The sequence below is a fragment of the Pseudorca crassidens genome, chromosome 3 (assembly GCF_039906515.1).
Source record: "Pseudorca crassidens isolate mPseCra1 chromosome 3, mPseCra1.hap1, whole genome shotgun sequence".
Taxonomy (NCBI): domain Eukaryota; kingdom Metazoa; phylum Chordata; class Mammalia; order Artiodactyla; family Delphinidae; genus Pseudorca; species Pseudorca crassidens.
In genome coordinates, this window is record NC_090298.1 from 6,296,029 (window position 1) to 6,309,885 (window position 13,857).

Consider the following 13,857-nt stretch of genomic DNA (forward strand, 5'->3'; position numbering starts at 1 on the left):
TGCCTTTTTTTGGCACATCCAATAATAAGGATAATTCCTTTTAAATTATTTCTGGGCAGCATTTCCCTCCTTGATAACAATGTATCCTGCTCAATGAGCACTATAGACTTCAGAACTTTGTAATCTACAAAAGGCAGAATCGTCTCCACCAAATGCAGAAATCTGATAAGGCAGTGGGGGAAGACTTAGTGCCCTTGAGTTTGCTCTAGGGCCAAACCCACCAGTGTGGACTCTCCTTCCATGTCCAGCCAGGGCAGTTCCGGAGACCTGAGAGGTGGGACTCCAGTTAGGGGAAGCCTGAGAGGCTGGTCCGGCAGACTCTCCCTGGGAGGGCCACCTAGCACCATGTGGCACATCAATCGCAAAGCCACTAGGGGGTTCTCCAGAGTGACCAGACTGCCAGTAGGGACAGAACAAGAACTTTAGAGGAAGCCCAACCCTGGGTTTGGAGGGACCACACTTCCAAAGTTCTCAAATGATTGCCAGCATCTGCAGGATGTCCCAGTGTCCATCTCCTCTCTCTCATGGTCTAATTTTCTTCCTGGGACACTTTTCCTGGCATTCTAGATTCTTAAATCAAGGACATTCCGTAAATCATACAGGCCTGCCCAGTAGCTTTTTAGAGCTGATGTTGCTAATTCCTTTCTCTCTTGGTGTACAACTCTTCCATCTTCCAAGGGTTATGCCTAAGGTCTCCAATCTCTTGGTGACACCATAACCAATGAAACATTTCATAAAGTCATCTCACTCAACTCAATGTTTCATTTTTTAGGAAAGAAACTGGTGTAATGTGATTAGATAAGCAGAACTTTCATCCTTGTCTTATGAGGAAATGATGTCACCCTTTTGAAAGGAAACATCAAAGAAGCAACCAACAAAGGCCAGCAAGCGGGTGAGAACCATTTTCTCTCTAGGCAGGAACAATTTTGTATTGTTAGAGACTTCTTTCTCTTGGTAATTCTCTAGGTTTTCTCTCTGCTGCCCACACACCAATCTTTCATCCCCTTTCCTCATCCCACCCTGCATTTGGTGGCAAAGGTCAACCACATCCATAAAAACATGACACAAGTGTTTCTAAAACAGAATCTTTTCTAGCTTAGCTGTGACTGCTACTAGAACAATCCAAAATGTTAAAGGGCTGCTCATCCTAATGATTTGGAAAATCCAATTGAAAAAGAAATTTTGTTCTGGAGAAACATGAAATGTATCCACTGAAAACAAATTAAGCTCTTTCACTGGTAAAAATAAAACGGATCCAGGCAAATCAAAGTACCACTTGTTACAGAGATTGTTATGTCTGCTTGGTCGAATGTTCGACTGACACTCTCTACCAAATTTAATTGCCTCCGTAGCATTCTATTTGGTGTTGGGTTTCCTGTTTGTCTAATCAAGGCATCAAAGTACACCCTGTGCTCTTCTCACAGGGCATATCCTGCTTCACCCACTAGCTGTCAAGATTTGGGAAAAGGTCAACTAAGCTTATCTAAACTTATCTACTATAAACTAAGCTTATCTACTACGAATCAGAAAATTTTGAATGCCTATCTTTACTCAAAGATAACATAAATCAAAGTGCATACTTATTATAAAATAGCTTGGTCTGCTTAATAATCTTGCCCAAAGAATTCACCATTTCAATAATAATATTAATATACTTATGACCTCTTTATTAATGTTTTATAGATTAGAAAGTGTGTGTACATATATAACTTTATTCACTTTTAAAACAGAATTTGGAACTAGGTAATATTATTTTTCTTGTTTTATTATGGATGAGGAAATTGTTTTTCAAACAATGTACATAATCGGGCTCACAAATGTATAGCCAAAGTAGTAACCAAAGCTTCCATTATACCACATTATCTCCCATGAATTCTTAGACTGAAGGATGGATAGTTCATGAACTTGTAATTAGTGATTAAACACAAGAGGAAGAGATAGGCTCCTGATATTGTAACTGAAGCTTGATCCCTCCCTTTTCTTTCCAGAGCAGTACAGCATCAAGATAGACTGGGACCTGGGACCCTTTGCTGCAGTGCTTGCTCCTGGACACACCTCTCCTCAAGCAACAAAACACAAAGAAATTATAAGGGACTAAAAATAACTGTGCACATGCACAGCTGGGGCAAATTATGGACAAAAGATACAAAAAAGACCAAAAAGACCAACTGCCACTTCTAAAGAGCAGGGAGCAAAAGTAGGTACTGCTCATGCCCACTGCCCTCAACACCACCAAAAGGGTGGGCAAGCCACCCCTCCAGCCTGACCCCTGGACACACCTCTACCCTCACGCCATGTAAGGAACCAGCTCGGCTCACCCCTCCCCTCCCCTGCCCCAGCGAGCAAGTAAGCAAGGGAAACGCTTACTTGTTCTCCCTCCCGGCTGCTGCAGCAGGGGCCCCAATAAACCCTTGCCTGAATTTCTTGTCTGCCCTCTGATCAATTTCTATTAATTCAGGAGGCTAAGAACCCTGGTGGGTAACAGCATCATATCCTACCCTAGTCATCCTGAGCTGATTAGTGTGGCACCAAATGATGACCCCAAGTTACATGGAGAGCCCAGATTTGCTATCCCCACTCTCAATAGTTTCATGGCATGAAAGACCAAGGAACATCACAATGGTACATATAAAATCGCAGATTATGGTAGACGAGGACACAAGGGAGATTCTTGACCTCGCCATCTCTTTTTTTGTTGCTAAAAGTTTAACAGCTATAGAGTTTCAGGGCATTCGATGCTGGGATTAGAGAGTATCATCTTTAATTGTTTTTGAATGATATTATTCTTCTGCCCTTGAAGCTGCATGTGTCAGAGGGCAGGATATCCTGATTGGTCCTGGGATTGTTAAGCCAAGGCACTGTGCATCTACTCCTTAGTTCAATTACAGAAGAACATAGCTGGTGCAGCCTTTGTAAAAACACAGTTTTCTGATACAGGGTAAAGGCATAGCAATCTCTCATTAGAATTTAAGCTCTATGAGGACAGGGATATTTTTCTGCTTTGTTCACTGCTATTTCCTTATTGCCTATAAAAGTACCTGATACATCATAAGGATTGAATAGGTAATATTTGGATGGAGAATCTATATATATTTAAAAATCAACACTTTCTCAGCTATGACCATCCTAACCTTAAGGGGGATGGTGTGGTGGAGACTTATTATAGGCCCTAGTACTCATCTCCTCCATTCCTCCCTGTAACAAGACGCTTAATTTTTATCTGGGTGAATGGCTATTTAGAAGAAAGATTGAATTTCTCCCTCTTCCTGTCAGCTAGGCATGGCCCTGTGGCTGGGTTCTGATGCGTAAGGGGAATCTCTTGTCCAAGTTAAGGCGGGTACCCTTGCCTCCTTCCTGCTGACTGGGTTGTCTGTGCGAAGGCTGGGATGCCAGAGGCCATGATGTAGGAGGCTTCTGTTGAGGATGGAGGAGCAATTCCATGGATACAGTTGGGAACCCTGACAACCACAGCACTGGCACCAGACGTCTTTTACACAAGAAGTAAATAAAACACAGTCTTGCATAAGCCACTGCTATTTTCGGTTTTCTGTCACTCACAGTCAGAACTAATCTTAATGGATACAAATGCACTGTCATACATAGTATTAGTGATAGAGAAATAAGTATCTTTTCGGAATACATTTATAAAGTTATCTAAACATTGGCTTAACACATCACATTTATTTATATAGTCTTAGTTTTGTGTTTCTTGAAAATGAATGGTATGATGTATTGCTCTGGCTTGTAATCAACGCTGATGTTTTTATTTTTATATTTTTTTATACAGCAGGTTCCTATTAGTCATCAATTTTATACACATCAGTGTATACATGTCAGTCCCAATCACCCAATTCATCACACCACCACCACCACCACCACCCCTGCTGCTTTCCCCCCTTTTTACCAAATTCATTGATTAGCTCTAGTAGTTTTCTGGTGGCAACTTTAGGATTCTCTCTATATAGTATCATGTCATCTTCAAACAGTGACAGTTTTACTTCTTCTTTTCCAATTTGGATTCCTATTATTTCCTTTTCTTCACTGATTGCTGTGGCTAGGACTTCCAAAACTATGTTGAATAATAGTGGTGAGAGTGGACATCCTTATGTTGTTCCTGATCTTAGAGGAAATGCTTTCAGTTTTTCACCATTGAGAATGATGTTTGCTGTGGGTTTGTCGTATATGGGCTTTCTTATGTTGAGATAGGTTCCCTCTATGCCCATTTTCTGGAGAGGTTTTATCATAAATGGGTGTTGAATTTTGTCAAAAGCTTTTTCTGCATCTATTCAGATGATCATATGGTTTTATTCTTCAATTTGTTAATATGGTGTATCACATTGATTGATTTGCATATATTGAAGAACCCTTGCATCCCTGGGATAAATCTCACTTGATCATGGTGTATGATCCTTTTAATGTGTTGTTCGATTCTGTTTGCTAGTATTTTGTTGAGGATTTTTGCATCTATATTCATCAGTGATATTGGTCTGTAATTTTCTTTTTTTGTAGTATCTTTGTCTGGTTTTGGTATCATGGTGATGGTGGCCTCATTGAATGAGTTTGGGAGTGTTCCTTCCTCTGCAATTTTTTGGAAGAGTTTGAGAAGGATGAGTATTAGCTCTTCTCAACATTTGATAGCATTCACCTGTGAAGCCATCTGGTCCTGGACTTTTGTTTGTTGGAAGATTTTTAATCACAATTTCAATTTCATTACTTGTGATTGGTCTGTTCATATTTTCTATTTCTTCCTGGTTCAGTCTTGGAAGGTTATACCTTTCTAAGAATTTGTCCATTTCTTCCAGGTTGTCCGTTTTATTGGCAAAGAGTTGCTTGTAGTAGTCTCTTAGGATGCTTTGTATTTCTGCGGTGTCTGTTGTAACTTCTTCTTTTTCATTTCTAATTTTATTGATTTGAGTCCTCTCCCTATTTTTCTTGGTGAGTCTGGCTAATGGTTTATCAATTTTGTTTAGTTTCTCAAAGAACCAGCTTTTAGTTTTATTCATCTTTGCTATTGTTTTCTTTGTTTCTATTTCATTTATTTCTGCTCTGATCTTTATGATTTCTTTCCTACTGCTAACTTTGGGTTTTGTTTGTTCTTCTTTCTCTAGTTCCTTTAGGTGTAAGGTTAGATTGTTTATTTGAGATTTTTCTTGTTTCTTGAGGTAGGCTTGTGTAGCTATAAACTTCCCTCTTAGAACTGCTTTTACTGCATCCCATAGGTTTTGGGTCATCATATTTTCATTGTCATTTGTCTCTAGGTAGTTTTTGATTTCCTCTTTGATTTCTTCAGTGATCTCTTGGTTATTTACTAATGTAATGTTTAGCCTACATGTGTTTGTGATTTTTACTTTTTTTTCCCTGTAATTCATTTCTAATCTCATAGTGTTGTGGTCAAAATGATGCTTGATATGATTTCAATTTTCTTAAATTTATTGAGGCTTGATTTGTGATCCAAGATGTGATCTATCCTGGAGAATGTTCCGTGGGCACTTGAGAATAAAGTGTAATGTGCTGTTTTGGGATGGAATGTCCTATAAATATCAATTAAATCTATCTGGTCTACTGTGTCATTTAAAGCCTGTGTTTCCTTATTTATTTTCATTTTGGATGATCTCTCCATTCGTGTAAGTGAGGTGTTAAAGTCCCCCACTATTATTGTGTTACTGTCAATTTCCTTTTTTATAGCTGTTAGCAGTTGCCTTATGTATTGAGGTGCTCCTATGTTGGGTGCATATAAATTTATAATTGTTATATCTTCTTCTTGGATTGATCCCTTGACCATTATGTAGTGTCCTTCCTTGTCTCTTGTAACCTTCTTTATTTTAAAGTCTATTTTATCTGATATGAGTATTGCTACTCCAGCTTTCTTTCGATTTCCATTTGCATGGAATATCTTTTTCCATCCCCTCACGTTCAGTGTGTTATGTGTCCCTAGGTCTGAAGTGGGACTCTTGTAGACAGCATATATATGGCTCTTGTTTTGGTATCCATTCAGCAAACCTGTGTCTTTTGGCTGAAGCATTTAATCCATTCATGTTTAAGGTAATTATCCTTATGCATGTTCCTATGACCATTTTCTTAATTGTTTTGGGTTTGTGTTTGTAGGCCCTTTTCTTCTCTTGTGTTTCCCACTTAGAGAAGTTCCTTTAGCATTTGTTGTAGAGCTGGTTTGGTGGTGCTGAATTCTCTTAGCTTTTGCTTGTTTGTAAAGCTTTTGATTTCTCCATCAAATCTGAATGAGATCCTTGCTGGGTAGAGTAATCTTGGTTGTAGGTTCTTACCTTTCATCAGTTTAAGTATATCATGCCACTCCCTTCTGGCTTGTAGACTTTCTGCTGAGAAATCAGCTGTTAACCTTATGGGAGTTCCCTTGTATGTTATTTGTCATTTTTCCCTTGCACTTTCAATAATTTTTCTTTGTCTTTAAGTTTTGCCAAGTTGATTACTATGTGTCTCAGCATGTTTCTCCTTGGGTTTATCCTGTATGGGACTCTCTGCACTTCCTGGATTGGGTGGTTATTTACTTTCCCATGTTAGGGAAGTTTTCGACTATAATCTCTTCAAATATTTTCTCTGGTCCTTTGTCTCTCTCTTCTCCTTCTGGGACCCCTACAATGCAAATGTTGTTGCATTTAATGTTGTCCCAGAGGTCTCTTAGGCTGTCTTCATTTCTTTTCATTCTTTCTTCTTTATTCTGTTCCGCAGCACTGAATTCCACCATTCTGTCTTCCAGGTCACTTATCTGTTCTTCTGCCTCAGTTATTCTGCTATTGATTCCTTCTAGTGTAGTTTTCATTTCAGTTATTGTATTGTCCATATCTGTTTGTTCTTTAATTCTTCTAGGTCTTTGTTAAACATTTCTTGCAACTTCTCGATCTTTGCCTCCACTGTTTTTCTGAGGTCCTGGATCATCTTCACTATCATTATTCTGAATTATTTTTCTGGAAGGTTGCCTATCTCCACTTGCACATCCTTCTACTCTATGATCTTGGTTCTATATCCAACGTTGATGTATTTTAAGAAACCCAATTCCTCAACTGTGTTGCATGGTAGAGTTTCAGAAGAAACATCTGCACACCATGTTTCTTGCTGTCATCAATACTTAGTACATGAGCTTGTAGGGAGGGCATTATTGAAGATGAAGAAGAATCTTGGCATCTCAGCACTTTCTCAGTCTGGTTTCTGCATCACAGCTTTACTCCTTGGTTTGAAGCAAATTCTCAAAAAACAAACAAACAAAAAAGACCTATAAATTTTCAAAGGTGTGGCAAAGCATCAGGCCAAGCACAGAGTAATTACTTTCCCACTAACATAATGTACTTTCTGTGAGCAAACTAATTCCTACGTATGACTTCAAATACACCTCTACCCTAGTGATCCCATATTGTATTTTTACTTAACCTTTTCTTAAACAATACTTTCTTGATGTACTTTTTGTTAATTCTTAAAGTTAATATTTTATCAAAATTCATTTTATTTATTTATTTTATTTATTATTTTTTTTTTGCGGTACACAGGCCTCTCACTGTTGTGGCCTCTCCCGTTGTGGAGAACAGGCTCCGGACATGCAGACTCAGTGGCCATGGCTCACAGGCCCAGCTGCTCCGCGGCATGTGGGATCTTCCCAGACTGGGGCATGATGAACCTGCGTCCTCTGCATTGGCAGGCAGACTCTCAACCACAGCGCCACTAGGGAAGCCCCATTTTATTTATTTTTTATTAAAGAAAAATTTCCATAATAAATAAGCTTTTTACTATCAGCACCATTCACAATAATTTTTACCCCAATCCCAAAAGGGTTTCTTGCCATCACTATCTCTTTCTTATTAAGAATTACTGCTTTCTGACAAATACCATATATCACTTATATGTGGAATCTAAAATATGACACAAAGGAACTTATCTATGAAACAGAAACACTCACAGACATAGAGAACAGACTTGTGGTTGCTAAGGGGGAGGAGAGGTGGGGATGGGATGAATTGGGAGTTTGAGATTAGCTGAGGCAACTATTATATAGAGAATAGACAAACAACAAGGTCTGACTGTATAGCACAGGGAACTATAGTTAATATCCTGTGATAAACCATAATGGAAAAGAATATAAAAAAGAATGTATGTATATATTTATATATATAAATATATTCATTATTAAATATATATTTATATATTATTAAATATATTTATTTATATACATAAAATACTGAATCACTTTGCTGTGTAGCAAAAATTAATACATTTTTAAATCAATTATACTTCAATATAATAAAATTTAAAAAGAATGGGAACAAATTAATGACTTCTTGGTCTTATGTTCAACTGTATCTTGGATATCCCATAAATTTTTCAAGCTTAGCATTTTCCTATTTGAAGATAACATATTCAGACCCCCTCCATACTTGTTCCCCCTCCTCTGTTTCTCATGTTGATGAAGACACTAATAGTCTTAGTGGCCTGAGCTAGAAACTTGGGTGTTATCCAGAACTTTATGTTCTATATTCATTTGGTCACCAGCTCATCAATGTCAACTCACAGGCTTGCCTTTCATTCTTTTGGTCACTGCCTTATTTAATTGTTCATCCCTTCTTGCAGGAATGTTATCCAGAGTCTTCAAACTCTGCTTCCAACCTCATCCCACTTCAGCTTACCCTCCGCCCTTCAATCACAGAACTCTGACTGCAGTGGAAGCCTAGACAGCTAACCTCTTAAGCCCTGAGCTGAGCAAGTCTGAGCAGAGGATCTGAGCACTGCCTGGCTCTTTGACTTCATCTACCAGCCTTCCTTTGAATCCTACACTTCTGTCTTTGCAGAGTCTGCAGTTTATGGCAGACTGGGGCATGGGCTTTGAGCTTAGCCTTGCATTCACCTCCATAGTCTCATTTTCCTCCAGGCAGCCTTTAAAACTTAGCAGAACTGCATGCTCTGGAACACTCTCTTGACCCCTGACCTTGGCTAAGGGTCAAGTCTTACCCTGTGGAATCTATTCGACTAGAATATGAGCAATCTAAGAGCAGGGACTATCCTCTGCATATATCTCCAGTACCAAGTATGGAAATTCACATCTAGTGGGTTCTTAGAAGGCAGTTGCTTGGGGCTTCCCTGGTGGCGCAGTGGTTGAGAGTCCACCTGCTGATGCAGGGGACGCGGGTTCGTGCCCTGTCCGGGAAGATCCCACTTGCCGCGGAGCGGCTGGGCCCGTGAGCCATGGCCGCTGAGCCTGCGCCTCCGGAGCCTGTGCTCCGCAACAGGAGAGGCCACAACAGTGAGAGTCCCGGATACTGAAAAAAAAAAAAAAAAGTCAGTTGCTTGAATGAGTGTGTAAACCTCCATTTGAATCACCCAGGCCCCTTAACAAAAAGCCATGGATTTTCAGAATAGTCTTGTTTCTCTCCATTCTCTACCTATTTTTCAAACTGCATTTTTCCTGCTGTAGGAAAAAATGGTAAATTCACGTGGATTAACTCATTTCTATAGAGTAGTTTATTTTTCTAAACATATCTTCAAGTTCTCCCTGACTTAGTTTTCTTCAAAACATGGAATCAAAGCAACAATTCAACAAGGTTCATTTACATCTTTATTTTATTTTGTTTCTAGAGCTTCTGGCTTTGTGTGCAGACAATTCACAGATGATTAAAAGTCTGTGATAACTGAACATTAGAGAATTTATCTCTTATGAGGCAATCATGCTTGGCATGGCCAAAATTGTAATGGTTGGTCACGTACTTACGATCTAAAGGAGAAGTAGACCATGACTAATCCTGTCCTGGGATGAAGGTTAAGGAGAATAAGAAGTAAATTTATATTGAGTATCTACTGTGTGTCAAATGCTGTGTGGAGGTTCACAGCGTTAAATTAAATCCTCACAGACAACCTATGAAGTAGGTATGATTATCACAGTGGGACAAACAAACCAAACACAATGAGATAGAGACAAAGGGTAGTCTCAGCTGTGAAAACAGACCCACACTGTTTCCAGCACCCCAGACCACAAGTGTGTCATTATCACCCATGGGGACCCCTGGCATGAAAACATGAGTGTATGCTTCAGGTTGAAAGTGTTCACAAATCTGTTTTTCTTTAATTCCACTAGCTAATGACTTGCTTGAATTTAATCATGTAGTTTTTGAAAAAAATAAACTTTTTATTTCAGAAGAATTTTATAAATATTTCTAGGAAAATTATAAAGCTAGTACAGAGAATTCTCATATACATTTTGCTTAGTTTCTTCTAGTATTAACTTCTTATATTAGTGAGATACATGTGTCACAATGAAAGAACCAATATTGATACATTATTGTTAACAAGTCAACACATTATTCAGATCTCCTTAGTTTTTATCTGATGTTCTTTTTCTGTCCTGGGCTCGCATCCAGTACAGTACATTACACTGAGTTATCATGGCTCCTCAGGCTCCTCTTGGTCATGGCGATTTCTCAGATTTTCCATGATTTGATGACCTTAACAGTACTGGTCAGGTATTTTGTATTTGTCTGATGTTTTCCACACAGCTTTTTCATCAGCAAAACAAAAGGATTGAACTGAACAGTGAGATAAATAACTCTGATTTTCCCCAACACTTGTGCTATGATCTCCTTTGGAGGTTACATGAACTCTCTGAGGGACCCACATGAAACATGAAAGAGAAACAAATTCCATACTAGGGACTGTTGCAGTTTGGATCAGTAGAGACATATTTCAGACAGAGCCTGAGCAAGGTGATATGAGCAGTCCTGAACCATTTCCTTTCAAATATATTAGGGCAATGACACATGCACAGAAATAAACATAAGTTAATATCTCATATCTGTTATCAATTCAAAAATACACCTGGGCTTTTAATACCTTTCTTCCCCACCTCCTTTTTTACAGCATGTCTTTAATGTTATTGAATTTTAATGGGTAATTACTGAGAGAGAGAACTCTTTTAATGTTCAACTGTTCCCAGTCTCAAGCAATTCCTAATTTTTAAGCACTGGCAATTGCATTTTAGATTCAAAATCTCCAGAGGGGAGTGTTGGTAAAGACAGAGCCGAAATAAATGTTAAGAGAATGTGGTGATAAACTTGAATCCTCCTTATTCTAAGGGTTTTTAGGACCCTATTGACTACTGACTAGAACTCAAGGAAGGAATTAAGTGGACAGGTGTCACATATGCTAATGAAACTTAGCTACCCTGCTAAATGATAGAAAACTGGCTGTCAATAAATGTTTGCTGAATTGAATTGAGCTAAAAGGGAGAAGAGACAACTGCAATGACAATATTGCTAACAATAATAATAAATAATGAAGATAAGGCAACCACTTATAGAATATGTACTTGGTCTGGGTTCTTTCCAAGCATGGTTTTATTTAATCCTCATGAAAATCCTATGTGTCAAGCACTGTCATTATTCTCATTTTAAGATGAAGAAGTGGAGGCTGAGAGAAATGACTTGTCCAAGGTCACCCAACCAGGAACGGGTGAAGCTGTCTGAAAGTCGCTTTCCTCCCCAGAGCAACATTCCTTACTTCCTTGGTCAAAGGGAACAAGCAAAGGGTAAGGGGGGGCTCCTTGGGAAATCTCACAGCTCAGAGATAAATACTTCATCCCAGCTCTGAGTTAAAGGACAGAGAGTTCAATGAAAGTGACCCCAGAGTTTTTCTCAGGTCCCATCCCATCTTCACAGATTAATTGATCCACCTCATACAGAACACATGTGTCCCATCCCAAACCCTGGAAAACTCTCTGTATACAAAGTTTTGACACTTTGCTGTTTTCAGTTTTCATGAAAGAAAAACAAACTTATTTTAGTGTTTCATGATTAGCTGAGTGTCTGTTCTCTGACCCATTTTAAAGTCTGATGTAAGATGATCAGACGCCTGGCAGGTCAGCCCAAGGCTTTGAAGAATCAAAATCCTTCATGTCTGAGACTGCAATCCAACCCACATTTGCTTGTTACACAGAAAATCATATTTGCCATTTCCTGCTTGCTTAGGGTAAAATGTTGGCAGGTTTCTACATTCCACTAGGTTTGACAAATATTAAGTTGGCTGCGTAGCCTTGTATAGAATACAAGTGGTTGTATTCTTACTACCATCAAAACACTGAATTGATGGGCTTTGAATCTGAGCTGATTGAGTAAAGGCATCTCCCACTCACTCAACTTTGACAGCTGCTTTGCACACTTTGAAGCATGAGATGTGATATATCTAGTTTCCATATACCCACGTTTCCATGATGGGACTAAGCATACTTGGAAACATCAAGCAAATTTTAATAGCCGGGCAATTGTTTGTAATAAACTTTGCAAAACAAGATGCTCTTTGTTTAATACTCGGGCACATTAAAACCTCTGGCATCAACACAAGAAGAGAATTTGCTCTCTTGAGATTCAGAAGAGAGATTCAGTGTCACATAATCATTTCAGAAATTTCAAAATGGTTTCTTTTTATCCATTGCCAAACGTATCAAGCTCTAAAACTTTCGTATAAAGCTTCATCCTGATCTTCCTATGATATTATTTAAAATATCACACCCATCTATATTTTCTGGATGATAGTTGGAGTTCAATATTGTTTCCTCTGAGGCACTACAATCACCCATGGTGTTCTGTAAAGCTCCCTATATGTTCAGATTTTTGTCAACTATTACCATTATTAAGAGGAAGTGAAAAGGTTGTGCTTAGTTTTATAATTCTGGGTTCAAGACTGAAACTGGGCTTCCTTTCTCTAGAACATAGATTTGCTATTTTGGTTTTCTTCTTTTAACCTCCTCCACCTCTGCAACACTCTATCCCCCAGAGCAGCCCCCATCATGGAAGTGGGATGATGTAGCAGTCACACATGAGATGTGTTCTTTACACCTTCTGTTGCTACACACACACACATGAACACATGAACTTGAGTCAACCTGCATTAAATGATTTAAAATCCAAAAGCATGCTGGATTTAATTACACATATTGCTTTTTTAATGTACCTTTAAGTATAATTAGATGGCCTATGGGGAATGGAGTTGAAAAACTCATGAAACTTGTTTGATTATCCTCACTTCCATTGCCTGGGTAGTCCATACTCCTCTCCACGATATCTGTTTAAGCCAGTGCATCCAGATTCTCAAGATTCCTTCGACTCCTAGTTTTTGTCCACTGCTTTGTCTCATATTATACTAGATCCAACAATAGTATCTTCACCATTTTTCATAAGAAATCCACTTATGCCACTGACTTCATGACTTTGGTAGATTTTTATAAACTTTTCGACTTTGGAAGACTGGCTTTTCATTTAAATACAAACAAAATTTAAAAGCATAGTATTTTTTTCTTGGAAGTTTGGACATTTTAAAGAATAAAGAATCATTATTTATATTCTTAAATGAAAGTTCTTTTTTTTTCAAAAGTTTTGAGTTGCTGACGATGGGTCTTTACTCAACGTTGGGTCATTAATAAGTTAGGCTAAACAGGTGTGAGACTATTACTGTTATCCATATGAGAATCTCTTTTTTGATTGATTTGTCTACATTAGAAGTCCTTGTTGATGTTATGGTTCTTGACCCATAGGACTAGGAAAATATCATACTTATTTCAAAATGGTGTACATTGAGAAAAAACAAATAACTTACAGGGTATAAAATAACGTTTCTCTCATTATAATGTTTTGTGATTCTCTCTGAATTTCAGCCATTGTCCATCACCATAACAACTAGGTTTTCTAATGGGCTGTGTCAGCTGCCTTTTGAAACTTCACCATACATGTTTGCCTTCAGAGCTCTTGGTATCATCTAATGTTTAGAAACCTGAAGTGAACAGCCAATGACCATCACCCCAAGGGTGTATCTTTGGTACCTACAAAATACATAGACTGTAGGCATCAACAGAGC